This window comes from Carassius auratus, unplaced genomic scaffold (assembly GCF_003368295.1).
Source record: "Carassius auratus strain Wakin unplaced genomic scaffold, ASM336829v1 scaf_tig00001979, whole genome shotgun sequence".
Lineage (NCBI taxonomy): Eukaryota > Metazoa > Chordata > Actinopteri > Cypriniformes > Cyprinidae > Carassius > Carassius auratus.
Window position 1 is genome coordinate 157,029 of NW_020523417.1, and position 20,886 is coordinate 177,914.

The window sequence follows — 20,886 nt, forward strand, 5'->3', positions numbered from 1 at the left end:
GTGATGTTTCATTTGCCTCCATCAGTGCTATAGAAAAGGTCAGAATCTTGCATTTTACCATCACAGTCTCGAGTTTAAGACATGAGAGATGGCCTTTCTTGCTTCTATCTCAGTTTCTTTCATCGAGTCGACTCTTTAGTCTATCAGGTGCTGTGAGCTTGTCAGAGGCTCGAATGCGCCCTTACATGACCCTCATTGTCCTCAGACTGGAGACACAGATGGGGACTTGAGCTGATCTGCCTTTTTCTATTGTGAGATGTCTGAAATATCCAGAGAACCAAAGCAACAAACGCTGGGTGTCACTCAATGTTGCTCAAACTTTTCCATTAGCAACTTTGTGAAAGTCACACTATTCAAACGCAGGCTTTAGAAATGATGCCCAGTGTGCAGAATGACCTTCTGGAGTCACTCATAGAAATCTGTAAACAGACCCATTGTGAAGGATGTATGAACTTTAAGAGCCCTGGAGTTATATACCACTCAAAAATATATTATTAACTCCTGTAAGAGTCCTTTGATATTGAATAGATTGAAATCAGTTTTGTCCTTTTCCTTCTCTTTTGAATAAAACGTTTTCTGAGTTCGCGTTCCTTCAATCAGTGTAATAATTCCCAATGATTTGATAGAATCTAGTCAGGTTTAAAAAAAAACAATACAAACAATTTTTTTCTTTTTTTCATGATAACAGCATAATTTGGTAGAAAACAGACCAAACACTGTGCTGTAACAGTAAAAGAGCACTTCTCCTTGCTTAACTTCACCTCTCTGTCATTCTGTCCTCGCCGAGTTTCAGATATAATGAAGACGGAAGATGAAACAACAAGACAATTATTTTTGCACGCATATTAAAGCGCCATCCATCATGCTTAATAGCCTCTTTAAGATCGGCCCACATTCAAACTCGTGTTGTTTATTCTTCAAGGTTAAATTTGCTTTTGTTTCCCATCATGTCGAAGGGGAACAAACTGCAACCAAGTTGAATCAGGGACTGCGTGAGATGCGAGTCATGCTACACAAGGACCACAAACCAAGTCCACTGGTGGACTGGGACGTGCTACTCCGCTCCTAATGTATTCATTACTGAGAGGTGACTCTCGCCGTGAATCGTGTTGGCAGCTCACAGGTGTTTGTCTCTTTCATTTCTTCTGCCCCTGTTCTTGTTTTCCGCCTCGCTCATATTGCACGAGCACACACGCAGACACAGGCGCACATGCCCGCAGACGCGTACAGCTGGTTCGTTGTTGTCGCAGGTCTGAAAAACAAAGCTCCAGCAGATGGTTGTTTTAGTGCCAGAGCAAAGAGGATCTACAGTTCCGTCACCATGGTCACACACACACGTTTACACTCACACTCACTTTGTCTCTGTCTTGCCTGTCCCTTTATTCTCTCTCTCTGTCTTTCTGTAATGTTTATCAAGAATATAATCCCCTCTGAAAGTGTGTTACTGTCCTGCATTCTGATTTACAGAGAGCAGTATACACGCACCTACACCTTACCTTGCTATTTAAATGAGGACACATATAGACATCTGTTGTTTTATGCAACAATTAGTTCTTGTCCATGAATTTTATTGGTCGAGCAGCCTTCTAAGAGTGCTGGTATTTAGTTGAACAGTACTTGGGATGTTTCACTCAGCTTTGTGTGTGTGCTCTTGTTTTTGTGACATATCAGGACACAACTCTGTATAATGACATGGGTATGACACAGGTATTACAAGGAGAGGGTGACTTATGAGGACATAACCCATGTCCCCATTTTTCAAAACACTTATAAATCATACAGAATGAGTTTTTTTGAGAAAGTAAAAATGCACAAAGTTTTCTGTGAGGGTTAGGGTTAGGTGTAGGGTTGGTGAAGGGCGATAGAATATACAGTTTCTACAGTATAAAAACCATTACGCCTATGGGATGTCCCCACTTTTCACAAAAACAAACATGAGTGTGTGTGTGTGTGTGTGTGTGTGTGTGTGTGTGTGTGTGTGCGCGCGCGCACGCACACATACTTACACATATATTTGTAAACACAAACTTTTATTTTGGATGTGATTAATTGATTTGACAGCAATAACTATTTATTTCAAATAAAATACTGTAAATTATATATTTATAAATAAATATTTCACTTTACAATTAATGCTATAAATTAAATATTTATTCATAATTATTTCATTCATTATTTCATTTATTTACAATTTATTTCTTACTACATTTATGTACTAGATCAGGCATACTGTCACTGGTCCAAGTAATAAATTCATAGATGCACATTGGTTTGTTATCATATGGACATCCCTGAACAAGACGTGGAACAAAACAAACTGTGATTGGTTGCTTTACATGTGAATCAGACAGCCTCTTGTCCAGTCCTTGGCCAATGAGAGCTGCTATGGAGCCCAGACAGTCAGTTAAAATGTTAAAATGGCTGGTGTACGGCGATAGAAAATAGTTTGTACAGTATAAAAACCATTACGCCTATAGAATTATCCCTTAAAACATGGAAACACATGTTTGTGTAAGTAACTGTGTGAGAAATGGATATGTCATTGATTGGGCCTATCAGTCTGACCAGCTATCGGTTTGACCCCTCCACACACCAACCATAAAGTGCAAAGTTCACAGTACAGTTGTGTCTCTTACACATTGTTTGTTTTCCTATCATAAATTCTGTAGAGCTAATGATTTTTTTTATTTAATGATCCCTTTATTATGTTCCTAATCCCCTAAACTGAACACCACTGAAACCGTTTTAGATTTACATTTCAATAGTTTATATACTTAATTTCTCCACTATTGTTTATTAAGCTGATTTCAGGTTTTACTTTTCCTTGCAAGGGAAAAAACATTATGTTGACAAAACCTGACCCACACCCTGAAACAAAGGCATTATGAGAGCTTTATTTTGGTTTGCGAAGAATCTGACCCATAGTGCATTTGTTTTGCATTTGAACCTAAGTAGCTTATTTAAGCATGTGCTCAAGTTTAAATTCTATTACCTAATTATATAAGTTCTATAAAAACACAGGATATCCGAAAGCATGCTATGGGACAGGTGTAAGATCTTTGTTTTTATCATTCATAAAAGAATTCCAACCAATGTTAATGCCATAAAACCTAAACTTCCTATTAAAAAATGTTGGAATGTAAATCCATTTAACAAACTGTGCCAATAATCTGTTGTGATGCTCCCATATTTCCATGTCACGGTGGCAGCTCGTCGCCATGGCAGCAGAGGAAGTGGATGCTTCGCTCCGGTCATTTGGCTTGAAAATTTGATCTCCACACCAAGTTGACAATGAAGATGTCACAAATCAAATTACACTCATTGTCGAGCCGGGCCCTGTGAACAGGACAGCCGTGCGCACACAAACATGATGTACACACTCGAGGGATGATTGGGTACAAAATGCTTATTTAGAGTGAATGGTTCTTGAACGCCCATTACAATTTTTGCCTGTCATACCTATCAAAATCATCATTAAAATTAACATTGAATGGGAAAATGATAACATTAGGTCATAAGTCTTAAAGGACCTTCGGATTTGAAGTTTTGAAGGATTTGAAGAATTACATTTTCCTCTTTAAGTATACAGAATGGGCTTCAAAGTGAACCAGACTTTGTGGCAGTTGTATCAAATCTAGCGATGTGAAATCCAGAGGAAACCCCTTATCCTGAAAGGCTGAGATTCCCACAGAAACTCCTAAAAGCCTGTTTTAACTCACTTAACACATCAGAAGATTATTAGAATAGCCTTTTTTACCTCCATCGATACCGTGTTTTAAAGCCCCTTAAGATTTAAGCACCCAGAGCGCAAAGTAACTGCGTGAACCCGGGACCGCTGGACACGTAGCCATTCTCTCCAGCGGTTCCCGCCGCTCGGGGACCGGAGCTGCTGTCTCCGTGGTAACGGTGTGGCACTGAGGAGATCGAAGGCTGAAGTTCAGCTGTATTGATCTCGCACTGTTCCCTCTGTGCGCAGTCACTCTGAAAAATGGAGAACGCGAGACGAAAAGTGAAAATGACTGAATGGTGGAGTCCACAATTCATTTCCCGTGGTTTTGCAACACTCAGAGACACACACACACACATATACGTGGAACTGAACACTAGCTATATGTAGTTCAAAAACCTAAATGATCTTTTGAAAACAGATAATATCATTTTTTGTTATATATTATCACAGCTGGGTATATAACATTAAAATTGTAATCTGTTAGTACTGACAAAAAATGTAAAAGTAACGTGGTCCATTACATTACATATTTTAGGTTATTTAAACTGCCTACTTTTAGGTTACATTTTGATCACTTTTGACCTATCTCTTCTATCACATCATATTGATATAAATATACAAAGATTAATTAACAACATGAAGTACGTTTTGAACATTACATGACATTAAGGTTTCCCAAACTGGGGTTTTTGAAGGAACTGCAGGGGGTTTGTTTGTGAGTTAATGAAAAGCTAATAATTAATTAAATCATAAAAATGTATTTTTTTTATATAAATCAATCAAATCAATTTCAAAATCTAAACAAAACACATATTAAAAAAAGTAGTCTACCAGCATGTCATGAGACCATAACCAACGTCAGAGAACCAAGAACATGCAAATGCGATACTTTACTGTTAAAATATTAGTTTTAAAATCTCAGATACTTCAAGCAAATATATTAGGTGAAAAAGAATCAGATGACAAAAAAAGTTTGTTAATTTTTGCATTTTAATGTTTGAAAGACAAAAGCCTTTTAAAGACAATCCATGGTTAAATAACCTAAATGATAATTCAAATGAAAAATTGTGATGAGGAGTAGTTGTTGCAATGTTGAAACACTTCTTAAATCTGAAATCCAGCGGTCAAATGCTGTGTCTTCTACAAAACTGTAAGATTTTGGAAGAGTGTAAATAAGCAGTAGGCTATTTAAGACAGGAAAATTTAAAAGATGAAAAAGATGAGTTCGGAAGAATCAATAAATGATGAATCATCATAATTTGTAATTATGTAATCGATAAAAAAGTAACTGTAGTTTGTTTAAGAGTATTTTCAAATGCAGTTTAATATAATAATGTCAAATAAAATTATATATTATTATATATTATTATTAATATTATTATTATTATTATTTTTTTATTTTTATTTTTTTTAACCAGTCATCAGCATGTAAAAGTCAGCATATTGAGCATGACTTCAGAATGATCTAAAGAGCATGTTGTGCTTCATTCAAAGGAAATCTGATTGTCTGTGCAAAGGATTCACATAGTCAATGTACTTACTTGTTTTAACGTTTACAAAACATTTTATTTCCAGGTCTAAATTAAATTTTTGATGTGATCTTGTATTCAATGCTCTCTATAAATCATTGAAATCTTTGTTGACGGCATCATGTCCCGCAACAAAATTTGATTAACAGGTTAAAGTTCTCACTGTTTCTCCATCTATCATCTTCCTTCTCTCAATCCTCTCCACCCCCATCCCTTTCTGTCTCTTTCGCTTTGCTTTCTTCTCCATCTTCTATTTGTATCCCCACGATGGTTTCATACATGGAGCCAATCTCCTGAGAAGAAAGCCTCCCACACTTTTATACAAAACGGCTGTAATTGCATTGAGAGTCGTCGTGAATGAAATGGATGAAAACCTTGACCAGGTGTCGCCCCCTTCAAGAATCCAGTTGCCTGTGAGCGTGCGTGCGTGCGAGTTCACTGTGGTAATTTGGAATACAGACCCAGACAAATTGACTCGATGCTTTTTGTAAAGTTAACAAATTAATGTCTTCATCGACGCTCGCAGTGTATTTGTTGCCTTCAGCGAATTGGTTATCGGTGTCTTTTGAGCAAGATCCAGAGAGCGGGTCATGCACACAGAAACTGTAATCTTTCTCATGTTGCGAGGAATGTTTTTGTCGTCTTTTAAAACTTTTTGTTACTTACTACTTTCCACTGGCTGTTTTTATCATGACTAGTTGTCTGTTCAAAGCACTGCAGAGGACTGTTAAAGACTTTTATGGGTTGTTAGTTAGTTTTAAGCCACTGATGGTGGAAGTGGAAGTGTCTGCTCTTTGAAGGCCAGAGACGGTCAGAGGCGGCACCCCCGCCGCCCCCCTCCTCTGCTGGGCCGTGGAGAGACGCTCTCTCTGGGCCACGGCTAATTGTGGAGAGTTCAGGAAGACCATCATTAGCACTCAAAGCCACACATGGCCACCAGATGTGTGGCCATATAGAGACTGCCACGTTTTTTCTCTCTCTCGATCTTGCTCTGTCACTTTCTCTGGCTCTCACATGCCTCCCCCCTCATCTTCCAACTTAATAATCTGCCTTTTGTTTCCATGCAGGCTATTGTTCATTAAGATGGCCTCTGCCTTGTAAGAGAAGTCACTGAGTACTGAATAGCATTCTTTGTAACAAAGAGACGTGAGAGAGGGGTATAGGGCGGCGGGGGGCATCTTGGGGGATTTTGTGTGTCCCTCTGGTATTTTTATTGCTTGTTTGTGCAGTCTGAGAATTGGACATTGTAGTTTGTGAGAGACAGAGAGAGAGAGAGAGAGACGTGGTACCTTTCCCTGTTTGTTGACTACAGTCACGCTAAAGACTTTAAGGCCTTCAAGACTGAAGTCTTTTTGAACAAATTCATGATCCTACGTATTAAACCTCTCACTAAATTCATCATACGGACATGAATGATTTCTCATATAATGCATATAATGCAATCTGATTATCGCCTAGTGGGCAAACTGTGTCATTTCCAGGGACTAATATATCAGGTTGGTTTGGACCAGTTTTATTACAGTTAATACATTTTAATACATTATTTATTTTTCAATTACTTTTTTATATATTATATATTTTGCATTATATATATATTTTTAAATATAATTTTATATTTTAGTTTATTATAATTGTTTTAATTATTATTATTTTTATTTTATTTTTTTATTTTCAATTTGTCATTAACTATCCATGATTTTATTTTATTTAATTTTTTTTCATGAGTTTTCTAGTATGTTAATTTAGATTTAATTTTATATTTGGGTTTATAGAATTTAATATTTAATTAAATATTTTAGGGATTTAATTATTTATTTAATTATTCAATCTTTACATTTCATACAATTATTACTTATTTTTTGTAATTTGTCATGTTTAATGCAGGATTTTTTTGTTTTGTATTGTATTATAATTTTTTTATTAAAAATACAAGAAACCATATAGTTGCCAATGCACTGGGAACTATTCACAATACACCAGAATCGTGTCGTTGAATGCACTTAAACTACACAAGCATTTTCTTAATTAAATGTTCAAATTTAGCTGTGTATTATTTTAATGCTGTCTACCATAATTTGTGGTAGATGTGTCTCTATTCATGTGGATGTGTGTGTTTTGTGAGGGTTCACGGCCTTCAATGTGAATGTATGTTTGTGTGCTTGTGTAATTGTTTCTGTTTGTGTGAGTAACATTCATGCACGGTGATATATAATAAAGAAAACCGGCCTTCTTCGGAGGGTTCTGCTCCAGTGTCAGAGTGGCAGCGGTTGCCATGGTTCTGTTTACAAACACTTCTCCCTCCCTTTAGCCTTTCTTCCCCTCAAGCGGAGGGGCTGGTGGGGAGGTGAGTACAATCGATTCACAATCGAACCGACATTACTCTGTTTGGAAGCTAATGCACTTTCGACTGAACTGGAAGAAAGATGAGGGGAGAAGGAAGGGGAAAAAAACGCACACAACAAAAACCAGTGGGAGAGAGTGTTACGGCTAGGAAAAGAAAGGGTTGTATTGAGGCGGAAAACATGTTCTCTGGGAAGAAATCAATTAAAACGAACCTTTAAATTACACCGCATGGCCGCGCCACGTCTGTTAGGGGCCGGGGCACTGCTGTGGTCTGAGCGAGCGACGAGCTGCGAGGGCCCACAACCACTGTGAAAAGTGCTGCAATAATGGCAGATTGGTGTGAGATGTCGAGTTGTGGCTGCGCCTCCGCACTAAACTCTCTTCTGTGTGGGGTTCGCTTGGTTTGCCGCCAAATCCTCATTGCGTATGGAAGATGGTCCAATTTCTGTTCATTTCAATTGTATGCATAAGGAGTCTTTCACAATGGCCATTGTTACCAAGCAGATTAACAGAATTGTATGGAGGTGTCGTGCTCACATACTAAACAGTCTCTATTGAATATGTATGTCTCAGAAAACGAGCCCCTCCTGCACGCTAAAGCCATAGCTAAGATGCCTGCTATGAGTTGATGGGTAGTTGACTTAAAATTGACAATTCTGTCATTATTTTCTCAACATAACGTCTTGCTAAACCCCTTTAACTTTTTATCATTTGAACGCTAAAGAAGAAGCTTTGATGAATGTTCACTCTTCTCTTTCCCATTCGATGAAAAAATATGGTGGCTAGGGGCTGTCAAGTTAATTAAAAAGCACAATGAAAGCCTAGTAAAGCACCTTATTTGAGTCTTCTAAAGCATGCAGTAGCTTTATGTGATAAACAGAGCAGAATCTGATTTAAGTTCATTGGTTTAGTGTGTGGCCACAAATGACTTTTGTTTTTGCAAATTTTCATGGATGAAATCCAGTAGTTTCAAAAGGAATCCACACAGTTGCGAATTTCAAGTGAATGCGAATTTTCTCCATGCAGATTTCGCAAGGGGTGTAAGTTGCTCACGCAAAATTGTCGCACTGACCAACAGAAACCTGGTTCATTTGGAAAAGACGTCTATGTGTGTGATGCTTTTATACATTTCATTACTACTGACATAATTCAATTTCGCTAATGTTAATGACCCTTTAAAATTTAAATTACGCGAGTATGAGTAAATGATCACAGAACATTCTATCACTTTAACATTTGGAAATCAAGATAAGTCCTCTTGTGGAGTTGAAGTAGAGGGTTCTTCATCTGGGGGACTGGGATGGGCCTCCTTGCGGAGCTGCGCCGTAGGCCCTTCCACTCTGTCACAAAGACAGGCCTGTATACACAGTCAGGATGTGTTCTCAGTTATGTGTCCGTACCACAGTGTCTTGTTTGTACAAGGCTGGCCTCAATGTTGTGCTGTTCTACAAGGCCATGTGGCTAGACATAGCTGAGTGCCTCTCGAAGGAGCTGCATCAAAGGGCACTGTATTCAGAAACAGACAGGTTGAGCATGTTACCTGCGCGGAACGACTGTTTAGAAACGGGAGGGCTGGATTAAATTAAACATATTCAGCACTCTCAGATAATTACATCAGCATGTAAAAGTCTAATTAGTGATCTCCAGCGGGACACATCTACTGACACTAATTAAATATAGTCAATCCTGCATTCCCCTCAACCCCACCATTTACACACACCACACTGACAGGTGAAGTGTGTGTTTAATGGGCTCAACAGTAATGTTTTGTTTGGATGGTCGGCCAGACTAGTAGTTCATTATTTTATTTGCCCTCACAAAAAAATCAATTCTTACAAACTTTGAAACCCACAGATTGGCATTCAGATTTATACCACATAGCTCTATTACAATGTATTACTAGATGTTTTATGTATTGTTTTTATGTTCTGCATGTTAGTCAACCATATGATTTAGATTTTATGAGCAAAAGTTGTTCAAATATCAATAAGCAGTTTTTGTTATCTTTTTATTTTCAAAGAAATCTTAATAAAAGATTATACCAAACTACTTAATTATTATTTCTTTTGAAAACCTTTTCTCTTTTAATTAAGATTTTTTTATCTTCTTTATTATATAAAACAGACTACTTTTAACTTTGTGAATATTTAAAAAACAATAAATCAAAATGATTTTTAATTCAGATAATTTAAAACATGCTCATCTTAAAAGCGATATACAAAAGACTACTAAAGACATGTATCTATGAGTTGCATTTTATAGTAATTTTGAATACATTTGCATACGGGGACAAAACATTTGCATCATGACATCGACGGAATACATTCCTAGATGTACATCAGAAAGTCATGTGACTCTGCCCTAATTCATGTGACTGAAGAATGCTGTGAATAAACCTAAAAACTAACCAGCGGACAAATAGACATTGCATAATAATACATTTATTGTACTATATATATATATCATCCTTCCGAAGCTCTAAATTCAACAAATCATATTAAATGTTTACATTTGCAAGATGTAAAAACACAAGATCAACAAATGTAAGTATGTCAAGGCAGAACAGCTCCAAAACTCTCTCGCAGGGTCTCGGGCCCCACTTATTAATAAATACTTCTGCCTCTGGTGTGTGAAAGCTGGTATTTAGGAAAGAGGGCAGGGAATAGATATAGATCGGATGCCGCTCAATGTGCGTATTGTGTCTCCGTCTGTTTTAAGGTCTTCGTCTTTTAGTCGGTGCCCTTTGACCCTGAAGTCTGTCTCTGATGACTGCGTTTGTGTGCAAGTCTAGTCTGGAGTTTTGACTTGTGCACGGTTACAGTACTAATTTACTACCCCACCGTTTGTGTCTCTTCTAATTAAGGCCAAGTCATGGCAGACTAGAGCTGGGCCCCATCATACGTCTGCTCCTTATTATACATTGAGCCTCGCACTCTCTAACACACAGTCACACACGCAAACGGAGAGATTACCCTCAGGTCCAGTTTAATCGCTTTCTTCCTTCAAGTGCAGGCTCGGGGGTGGAGCATGCTAATTCCAGCAGGGGGTCGCCAAGGTAGCGAGGGGCTGCAAGGGCGGGACAATGGCAGTGTGCAGGGCATTGATTTGAACCATACCTCTGCACATTCCTCTACAAAACACAATGAAGTGCATTATTCTGCTCGACTAGCCCCCCTTCATCCCGACCCCTTTCCTCTTCTCTCTCTAACAAAGAGCCTTTCACCCGGTAATGTCTAAAGCTTCTCGTCCCACTTACTAACTGTTCTCACCTTAGACACACGTATGTCTCTGTGTATAGGCCAACATTGGCACAGTGTTGTGTACTGTAGAACCCCAACCTTTCTGGTTAAAATTCACCCAAAATATTTATTATTATAAGTTTGGATACTAAAAGAACTAAGAAGCAGGCTTTTATTGTTAACCAAACATTATTAAAACCCATTTGTGTGAATTAAAACAAAGCTCATATAATATACAAAAAAAAAAAAAAAAAAAAAAACATAAATATTAGACAAAAGCACATAAAGTTAATACAAATGTATATAAGAAAATGACCTTAGAATTTACTCACCTTCATGCTCCAAACCTGTGTGTCTTTTTCCTTCTGGAAACCTTTGCAGTGGTGAGTTAAAATATTCTAGCAGGTTTTTTTTTTTTTTTAGGTCTTGTTTACACTAGTGTGTTTTTGTTTTAAAACACATAACTTTTGCTATGGTTAGACCTATTGTTTACACTACTCCAGCGTTTTCCGCGTTTGATAATTGAGACTTTTGAAAATGTTGCTGACCCCGTTTTAGTTTGAAAACTCGGGGGTTACATTTCAGTGTAAACGGACTAAAACGGAGACTTTCAGTGACAAACGGAGACAAAACAGTAGCGTGGCTGGCCCACGTGATCTCCGTGTATCCTTGATGACCATGTAACCGTATCATATCTCTGTCGAGTATGTCACTGTGTTTGTTTTGGCATGACTCCCAATTAACATTTTCGGCCGCCATGGCCGCCTTTTAATCATTAGTTATTTTGAGTAAAAATTCCACCTCATCATCTGTCCACACAAACATTTTCTTGCTTTTCTTTGCCATCATGCTCATTGTTGAACCTTCCAGTGACTAGCAACCGACTTCTTGTCTATACTTTTACGTGCATGCCCAGTGTGCATGAATGTCACGTGACATCCACACTCTCTGTTTCTGGTCTTATAAAAAGAGATGTTTTGAAAAATGTTCACGCTGCTCTTTTTTTAGTAGAAGTAGAAGAAGTATATTGTGACCAAGAACTGTCAAGCTCTAAAAAGTAGAAAGCAGCACCATAAAGAAGTCCATTTGACTGGTGTGCTGTATTTCAAGTTTCTGAAACCAAATCATCTCTTTATATAAGGAACAGAGTGGAATTTCAGTTGCTAATTTCAGTCGCTATGCACTGAAAATCTCCATCATGCCTCTCAAATCTCAATACAAATTCTGCACATTCCCTGTAACTATTAGTCAAAAGTTCCCTGTAACTATTATAAAGTTTCTTGATGTCATAGATTTTGTCACATCTATTGGGTAATTTCTCTTTAAAAACGGGATGTTTTTTCCCGCTCGTTTCAAAGATGGCAAAGTTGCATTTTTATCTGTCTATCAGCCCAATCGAGAGCCCATTGCACAGAAAATAACTGGGAATTTATCTTTGTATCTGGTTCTTAACAAATACAGATTATCCTTTAACTCGTGTGGCTGTATGTTTGCATATCAGCAGGAGAGAGAGAGCAGAAAAACACTTAAACCACTTTATCGGACTTGTTCGCCGTGTAAACAGCACAGAGTATAAACAATGTCAGTCTCGAGTGTCGAGTCCAAATCTATTCCAGAGCCGTTCGGTTAATTAAAGCCATCCTTCCCCATGTGCAAGTGAACAAATCAGCTGTCTTAATTATGATAATTAGCAGCAACATCCTTTCAGATTCCTGCACAAAAAACGGAGAAATTGAATCGCATGATGCCACTCGTTAACGAGGTCGTCAGTCAAGCGGTGCAGCTAATTACGACAGGAGGGAGATTTCTCTTCAGACCAATGCAGTGATTTTTCACCAAGTCAAAGAAGATGCTCACACACACAACGCCGGGGTTCCCTAATGCTATCGCAAACACACACACACACACACACACACTCATATATACTGGCCTCTGCTTGTCGCGTAACTTCCTGTATGCGAGACTCACTCTAGGGAGGTTTGCGATCACGACCGGTTTATATTTTCTAGCTCTGTTCTCTTGCTATTTTCAATGGTTGACTGCGTCTCTGTGCAGCCTGTCGAGGTCAGTTCAGATGCTTCAGCTCCCATTTAAAAGAACAAGTTGCAGCAGCCTCGTCTGAGAGCGTACATCTGTATTCGAGAGGGTATTGTAGATGTGCACTTATGTAAGTGTGTTATCTGTGTGTGAGAGTGTGTGTAGAACAGGGCTGATTGAATTAGAGTAATTAGAGACAGCTCACAGTGTCAGTATTAATCACACTGCAGTCTCATTATGGGCCCTGCACATCATTCCTTTCATCTCGTAATGATCCTCAGTCACCAAGTCACACATATTAACCCACATCCCCCGTTTCTCTTCTCTCTCGGTTTCTCTCGTTCCGTCTTACACACTTATATACATATATACATATTCAAATGTACATACTTAAACATACCCACACACACACAAAATTATATCATTAATATATATATATATATATATATATATATATATATATATATATATATATATATAAATTTAGATTTATATTTAATATTTATAACAATATATGGTATATATATGTATGTATATATTATTTTAAATGGCTCTCTAAAATACTTGATTCTGATTGATCAGCATTTAAGAGAATAGTTTTGAATAATGGCTGTGTATTATACAAATGTTTCTGTAAATATGCATAATATATGCCGTTTTCCATTCTGATTTTTTATTGTATCATTGCCAATCATAATGCTTAATAATGTTTTACTAATATAATCTATGAATTATATTCTAATATAATTGTAATATGTTTTATAAGAAAGTATAAGAGAGAGAGAGAGAGAGAGAGAGCGAGTGAGCTATTGCATTAGATAACAATAGCAAGTTCAATTCATCAGTCTCTCTGACAGAAGGGTGGCAAACACAAAACCTTTTCTCTCATATCACATCTAGGCTGAAGTTTGCCCATAGGGATGAAATAGCTCCATTTTGCAGATCTTTTCTGTGGCCTTATAATACCAAAACTTTGAAGCCTTAGGCAGTATGCAGCATCCCTGTAGTGAAGTATGGTGGATACCTCAGGGATCCTTCTCTGGGGCAGGAACTGGAAAACTCATAAGGATGGAGAGGGAAAATGGATGGAGCTAAGTCCAGATAAACCCTGGAGGAAAACAGCTGAAATCCAGACAGGCGCTGGGCCCTGGAAGATGATTCCGATTCCAACAAGACAATGACCTGTAACATACTGCAGTAGTCAGACTGGAGTGGATTGAAACCAGAAAGGTTACAGTCTTGGAGTGGCCCAGTCAAATCTCAAACCTACTGAGCACCTGTGGAATGACTTACATGCTGCTGTTCAAAAACGTCATGGGGAAAAAATGACAAAAATTAAGATACATGATGACAGAGACACTCAGAGATATTAAGACCTGACATGACTGTCCAAACTCTATTTATTTTTCAGTTTCTTTTTACCATTATTACTATTTACGTTTATTTAGTGGCATATCAGATGATTCATTTGGCTTTTTTCTTTGACTTTGTTTGGAAATCTCTAGTACAGTAATTGCAATCCCGTTCTTGTAATTCATGGAGTTACCTGATGTACACAGTAAATGTATGATGTCCAAAGAACTGTGCATATGCACACTAACCTGAATTCTGCAATGATTGTGTGTTGCAGACTGTTCAGCGCAATCCCGCCACACATTCACACTCTCTACAGGAGGAATGAAGACAGGTGAAGCTGAAGACAGGTAAGAACCACAGATCCGGGTCACTTTGGAGATTTTTACTATAAAAAATATAACTGATCAGACACATCTCATTTCTGCACCCTATGCAGGAAACTGGTGCTTGTTGACACATGAGGAAATTGTTACAATGATTAAATCTCAGTTCTAAGTAAAAGTCAGGTTATACATGTGTTTTCTCTAGCATTGGCTTAACTTTCAAATTTTTCCTCATTTTGGTAACACATCTCACCGAGCTTCACACCACACCACATTTAATTTAGTTTTATTTTTGATTTTTTTATTTTTTTTTCTGAAAGTTGTTTGGTAAAGTTGCTACATTTTTGTTTTGATTTTGAACATATCACAGAACTGTTTACATTTTTATTATTATCATTTTTAAGCTTTTGGGAAAACAAACATTTGTCACATTTGCTGTCATTTTAATTTAATATTTAAGTTTCATTGTGTCAACTTACTCCATAGAGTGTGACAAGATGCCCCGCTATTGCCACCATGGTCAATGTGTATTCAGTAAACTGTAGGGTATGTTTTTTTATTGGCAACACCAGTGGATATGTTCAAGATATTGTTTATAGCCATAAACTGGCAGTTACACCAACACACACACACACAGACACTCTGTATGAATGTATCTAAAGTAAAGAAAAATATAGAAAATTACAAATCAGTGGTCATATGTTATGTAACTTTTTGTTTTTTTATAAAAGAAATATGTCTGCTTAAAAAAATTATAATATCTTTTAAAGGTAACGTCTCTGTTGCTTTATAACAAATTAATAAAATATCACTTTTATGAACAAGAATAGAAAAAAAAAAAAAAAAAACATCAGCTCGAAGAAATGCTGAAATAAATACCCAGTCTGGGCTCAAGCTTAGGTGTCTCAGCTTTTATTTGTTTCTGCTCATTACATGCTGAACTTGTGTTTACACAACAGCAAAGGGAAATATCTCCATTTAAGAAGGAAAGCAAATCTCCAGTGTTCCCAGTGTCATTATTCATCTTTTTCTTTTAATGAATCTGAAATAATTATTTGGTTTGAGGAGTGCAATCCCTAATAAGGTGTAGCAGGAAAAACAACAGGGAAAAAAGGAATCAGGGGAGCGGCGTCTTTTGAGTACAGCCACTGTGTCTATGTTAATGAATGCAGGTTAGGTTAATGACGAGGAATAGACTTCAAACAGCACCGTGAGGTTGTCTGTCTCTGATGAGGGTCTTTTTGATGCTTTTTCATAACTGCTTCTAAGGGTAAAGTCTTTGCATTGGCTGCTCTCATCTCTATAGCACACAGTGTCACATACACGCTGAACTCTGATCAGGGCTTTAGGTCAGCAATCTGTTGTAGAAGTCGGGCGAAACGCTCAGTGATTGGAGATTGAAAATGGCTCGTCCAATCACTGACAGCCGTCCTCATGGGCTGGAGAGGGAGATGCAGTGTGACATTGCGCGAAATCATTTGCTGAGGTTAACAATGTGGGCTGATTTGGACTTTTACATAGCTTAAAGCATCATATTATCATCAAGGTGATGTTAAATTCGTGTGTTTTTTTCTGTTGAAAGTGTGTGGTGTGTTAGTGAGCCTCAATAAAGCTCAGACCCCATCTGTATGTATATGTGAAGTGACACTTGAATATATACTGCAAATGTAGGGCTGTCTAAGTTAACATGTTAATTTAATTAAATGCAATTAAACATTTATCTAATTGTTATATTTTTCCTAACCAATCTACATATAGTTCTGTGGGGGTAAATTAATTACCACATAAATTGAGTTAGATAGAATAGCTGTTGTTGTTGCATTTATAGCAAAGGGGATGATCATATTTGAGAGTCCAAAATGCCATAGTATCTGAACCTCCTTTGTATCTTTCTATATCCACATCTGTTTTTACACCCTTTCTCAGTCTTTTCCATCCTATCACCATTCATTCTCTCTGTATACGTCTTATTTGATGTCATAAGTGCATGTTGTCTAGCTGACTGAGGGCTGTTTAATTTGATCTAACCAAAGGAAAACAAACAGGCTGTTCCATCACTCATCTCTCTGCTTTGGACTTTTTCCTTCCTTCCTTCCTTCCTTCCCTCCCTGCTTTTTTTCTGGTCTGCTGCTCCTATCATTCTTTTGTGTACACACCATTCTATTCACTTCTCCTTCATTTCACTCTCTCTCTTTCATTTGTTCATTTTCTTTTGTTCTCTCAATCATTTCCGCCTCCTTTTTTCTCCCCCACAAGCTCTATCCTGCTTTCTCTAGCACTAATTGTGTTGTGAAACACCTTTGCTGTGTGTTCGGGGCCCGAGTCCATAAGGGCCTGTGTGTATGTGTGTGTTAGTGAGCGTTTGATGTGTAGTGCTGTCCGCGCTGCTCTGTATGCTGGTGAGAAGGGGATCATTATGTGTGCTTGTATTCGAGTCGTTTTTATTTAAGACGCCAGACAATGGACTGGTGATTGAAGAAAACAGCAGGCTGACAATGAGTCTCTGTGTCTGATAATGCAGCACCATCCTGCCGGGCAGCTTTAGGAGGGCCTCGGCTCATTGTGGCTCCGAAGAGAAAGGGAAATAGGGAGAGAGAACAAACCCGCTGCTTAGTAGGAGGAATATTTTGTCGTGGTATGTCATTATTTTGCAAATTTGTATTATCTCATCATGTTGTCTTCATTGTAATTGCGGCTAATTAGAGGGCTAGTTAGAGGCCGGGCTTTGAGGCTAGCTTTAGCGTGAAAGAAGCCCGCCGATTAGCACTCTCCACCAGAGGAAGCACAGAATGGGGAGATTAATCTGGTTACCTTGACGACACTCGCTTCCATCTGCGAGGAACAATGCGGTTTTGTTTCTTTGGATCAGTTCAGATCAACAGAACGTGGTGCTCTCGCTTTAACAATGCCCAATTCTGTCTAACCTTCACTGCCGCCCTTCTGTTTCTGGCCTCCCCTACCACCTCTACTCCTTCTCCTCCAAATCTTCATCCTCTTCTTTTCCTCTTCATCCTTGGTTTTCTCACTTCTTGACGTCCCTGTGATCTCTCAAATATCGTGACTTTTAAAGTCTTTGAAGTGTGCGTATTAGAGATGGCCATTGTGGTTGTTTTTGTCTACTCGACATGATAGATTAATCATCCAACTACTCAAGTACTTGACAAAAATATCATCCAGCTATTTGACAGGTAAATCATTCAACTGTTCAAAAACTTGACAGATAAATAATTTGACTACTTGACAGATACACATCATTCAAATGGGCATACTGGAAAGGTAGATCCTCTGATTAATAGAGAACTTGACAGATAAATCATCTGACTTCTTGGAAGATACTTGACAGTTTAAGTCTTTATCTATTTTAGACTTCAACAGTTAAATCATCCAAGTACTCAGGAACTCAACCCATAAGTAATCCTTACAGTACTTGCGAACTTGACAGAAATATCAGATGAATACTTCACAGCTAAATTATTTGAGTACTTGTAAACTCAGCAAATATAAATCATCCAAATACTCAACAGACATATAATCTGACCACTCTAACAGTAAATAATTTGATTATTCGATTACTCACCAGATAAATCATCTGAATAGTCAAGTACATGCCAGATATCATCCAACTAGTTGAGTCCATAACAGTTAAATCGTGAGTATCCAAGAACTCAACCAATAAGTCATCTGACTACTTGTTAACGTGACAGATAAATAATTTTAGTACTTGTAAACTCAACAAATATTAATCATCCAAATACTCAACAAACAAATAATCTAACCATTTTACAAGTTAATCATTTGATTACTCGATCACTCATCAAATATATCATCCAATTAGTCAAGTACATGCCAGATATAATCCAGCTAGTTGAGTCCATGACAGTTAAATCATGTGAGTACCCAAAAACTCAACCAATTTGTGATCTGACTACTTGCTAACTTGACACATAAATCATTTGAGTACTTATAAAGTCAACAAATATAAATCATCCAAATACTCAACAGACCAATAATCCGACCATTTGACAGGTATCTCATTTGATTACTCAGTCACTCAGCAAATAAACCATCTGACTACTCAAAAACTTGACAGATAAATAGTATAGTGTTACTCAACAGAAAAACCATCTAATGACTTTTATTCTCGACAAGTACTATTACTTGAGTACTTGGTGTACATGTGACCTGTTTATTGAGTACTTTGGTACTCGTGTCCATCCCTAGTGTGTGTTGATTGAAAGGCAGGAGAATGGGGTTGTGTGTTGTGACAGGCGGAGGTTACCAGAGGTTGTGACCTTGTCACGCCAAGCCTGAAGGTTCGTCCTCAAATCCCCCTCTGGGCTGAAAAGCACTTAATGAAATAATACACTCGCCTGACTGTAGACACAGCTCAGGGACTCCCCTGCTAACACCAGCCTCTGAGACAGTGAGCTTGTACAGTGGAAGAGAAAAGGCTGTTAAAAGTAAAAAAGTCTTTTGTTTTCTTTGTGATGAGGAGGAAAAGAGAGAAGGAAAAAATAGGAAGAAAATCAGCCTTGCAGACGCATGTAAGTGTTCATTGTGATGAGCAGTTAGAGTCTCTCCATCTGGTGTTCACTTTGCACTCTGAACAGAAAGAGAGAGAGAGAGACAATTGAAAGAATGCCAGTGACATCTGCTCCCATGGGCGCCACAATGGAGATCCATAGAGATCATACTCACACAGCCCTCACTTACAAAGACACCACTGTACGTACGTGTGTGTGTTCACAATCCATGTGATCTGGGACTCCACAGCATCTTGACAAAGCCATTGCCATTGTGCCATCCAAAGATGAAACTCTCAAACTTCTGTTCTGTATTATAATTCAGAGAAATGTAGTGAAATACATTTATTTATTTGTGTTTGGATATTGTTGACAGTCTGTTGGTCTGACAACTTTATGCCATTGTTAAATATATAACATGTGTTTCCAAACGAGTTAAGTAAGACATGATGTACAAGCAGCCTGTCGTTACTGCAAAAATAAACACTGACAGAGTGATCAGGTTTCTTATTTACAGATTATGACTGGCTGACGGTTTCATTTATTCTATGAATATATATATATTAAAAATAAATATTTGACATGAATAATGTATTCAAGTTGAAATTATTTTATGGAAAGAAAAAATAATAATACATGACACATGAATCTAGCATATAGAAAGAAAAATAGAAATTTGACTGCACAATCTCAGAATTAACCAATCAGAATGATATATTCCAAAGAACAGTAATAATAAAAATATATTGTGTTGTGTTGGCAGTTTATTAGCACATAACATATTTTCCCATGTACACTGCTGTTAAAAAAATGATTTGCTTTGCTTTCTTTCTTTTTTCTTTAAGAAATTAATACTTTTGTTCAGCAAGGATGTTAAATATCATTCTTTTGAACTTTGTGTTCATCAGAGTCCTGAAAAAAGTATCACTGTTTCCCCCAAAATATTAAGCAGCACAGCTAAGAAATATTTCTTGAGCAGCAAATATGAATATTAGAATACTTTCTGATGAATCATGTGATGCTGAAGATTGTAAAGGAGTAAAGACTGCTGAAATCTAAGCTTTGCCATCACAGGAATAAATAACATTTGTAATAAATTATTTCAATTACAAAATTTATTAAAATAAAAATATATTTAAAAAAACAGTATTACTCTTTTCACTATATTTTTGATCAAATAAATGAAGGCTAAGTAAGCATAAGAGACTTAAAAAAACATTAAAACATCCACCCAAATGTTTGAACATTAGTCTATATAATATATGCTTATTACTTCTATTTAAAATGTTATAACTTGTAAATATACCTGTTTTTGTCAATATTTCCAGTTTCAACTTAAAGCATCTTCTATCGAAGCAAATGAGGGTAAGGCTAGTGCAGGTATGTGGGTTTGTTAGTGCGGGGGGGTGTTTTTGTGTTTCTGCACACTTATCTTTGAGGAACATTTCCCATGTTGTGTTTCATGTGCATTCAAACTGGAGTCTGACGATACGCTCATAATTTCCAAAGTCATCTCTCTCCAAATCGCTTCAAAGATTTGCAGAGTGCCAAAGATTTTCACAATTTTTTTTTCCTCGGGCCAGTTCTGGTGCAGTGCAGCAAGGAGTGGGGAACAACAAAAAGCAAAAAGCAAAAATTAAACAATATCCGAACAGAAAGTGTTTTTAAAGAGCCTCCGTCGAGATGAACTTTCAGATGTGTCTCCAACGGCACACATCTGCTGTGTGTGATACATCTGTTCTTCAGCCACTGAAAGCTGACAGGAAATATCCTCATTATTGAAGCGTCGCTGATTATTCATACATT

General features: G+C 37.5%; 1 long non-coding RNA gene across 2 annotated transcripts in view; it reads left to right on the forward strand.

The window, feature by feature from the left end:
• Positions 1-14,582, forward strand: part of LOC113069636 (uncharacterized) — a 96,768-nt gene extending 82,186 nt beyond the window's left edge. For both annotated transcript variants that reach the window (XR_003279775.1, XR_003279774.1), the window contains one exon: positions 14,509-14,582. This is a non-coding gene — a long non-coding RNA (uncharacterized LOC113069636). The remainder of the gene's footprint in view (positions 1-14,508) is intronic.
• Positions 14,583-20,886: the final 6,304 nt, after the last annotated feature.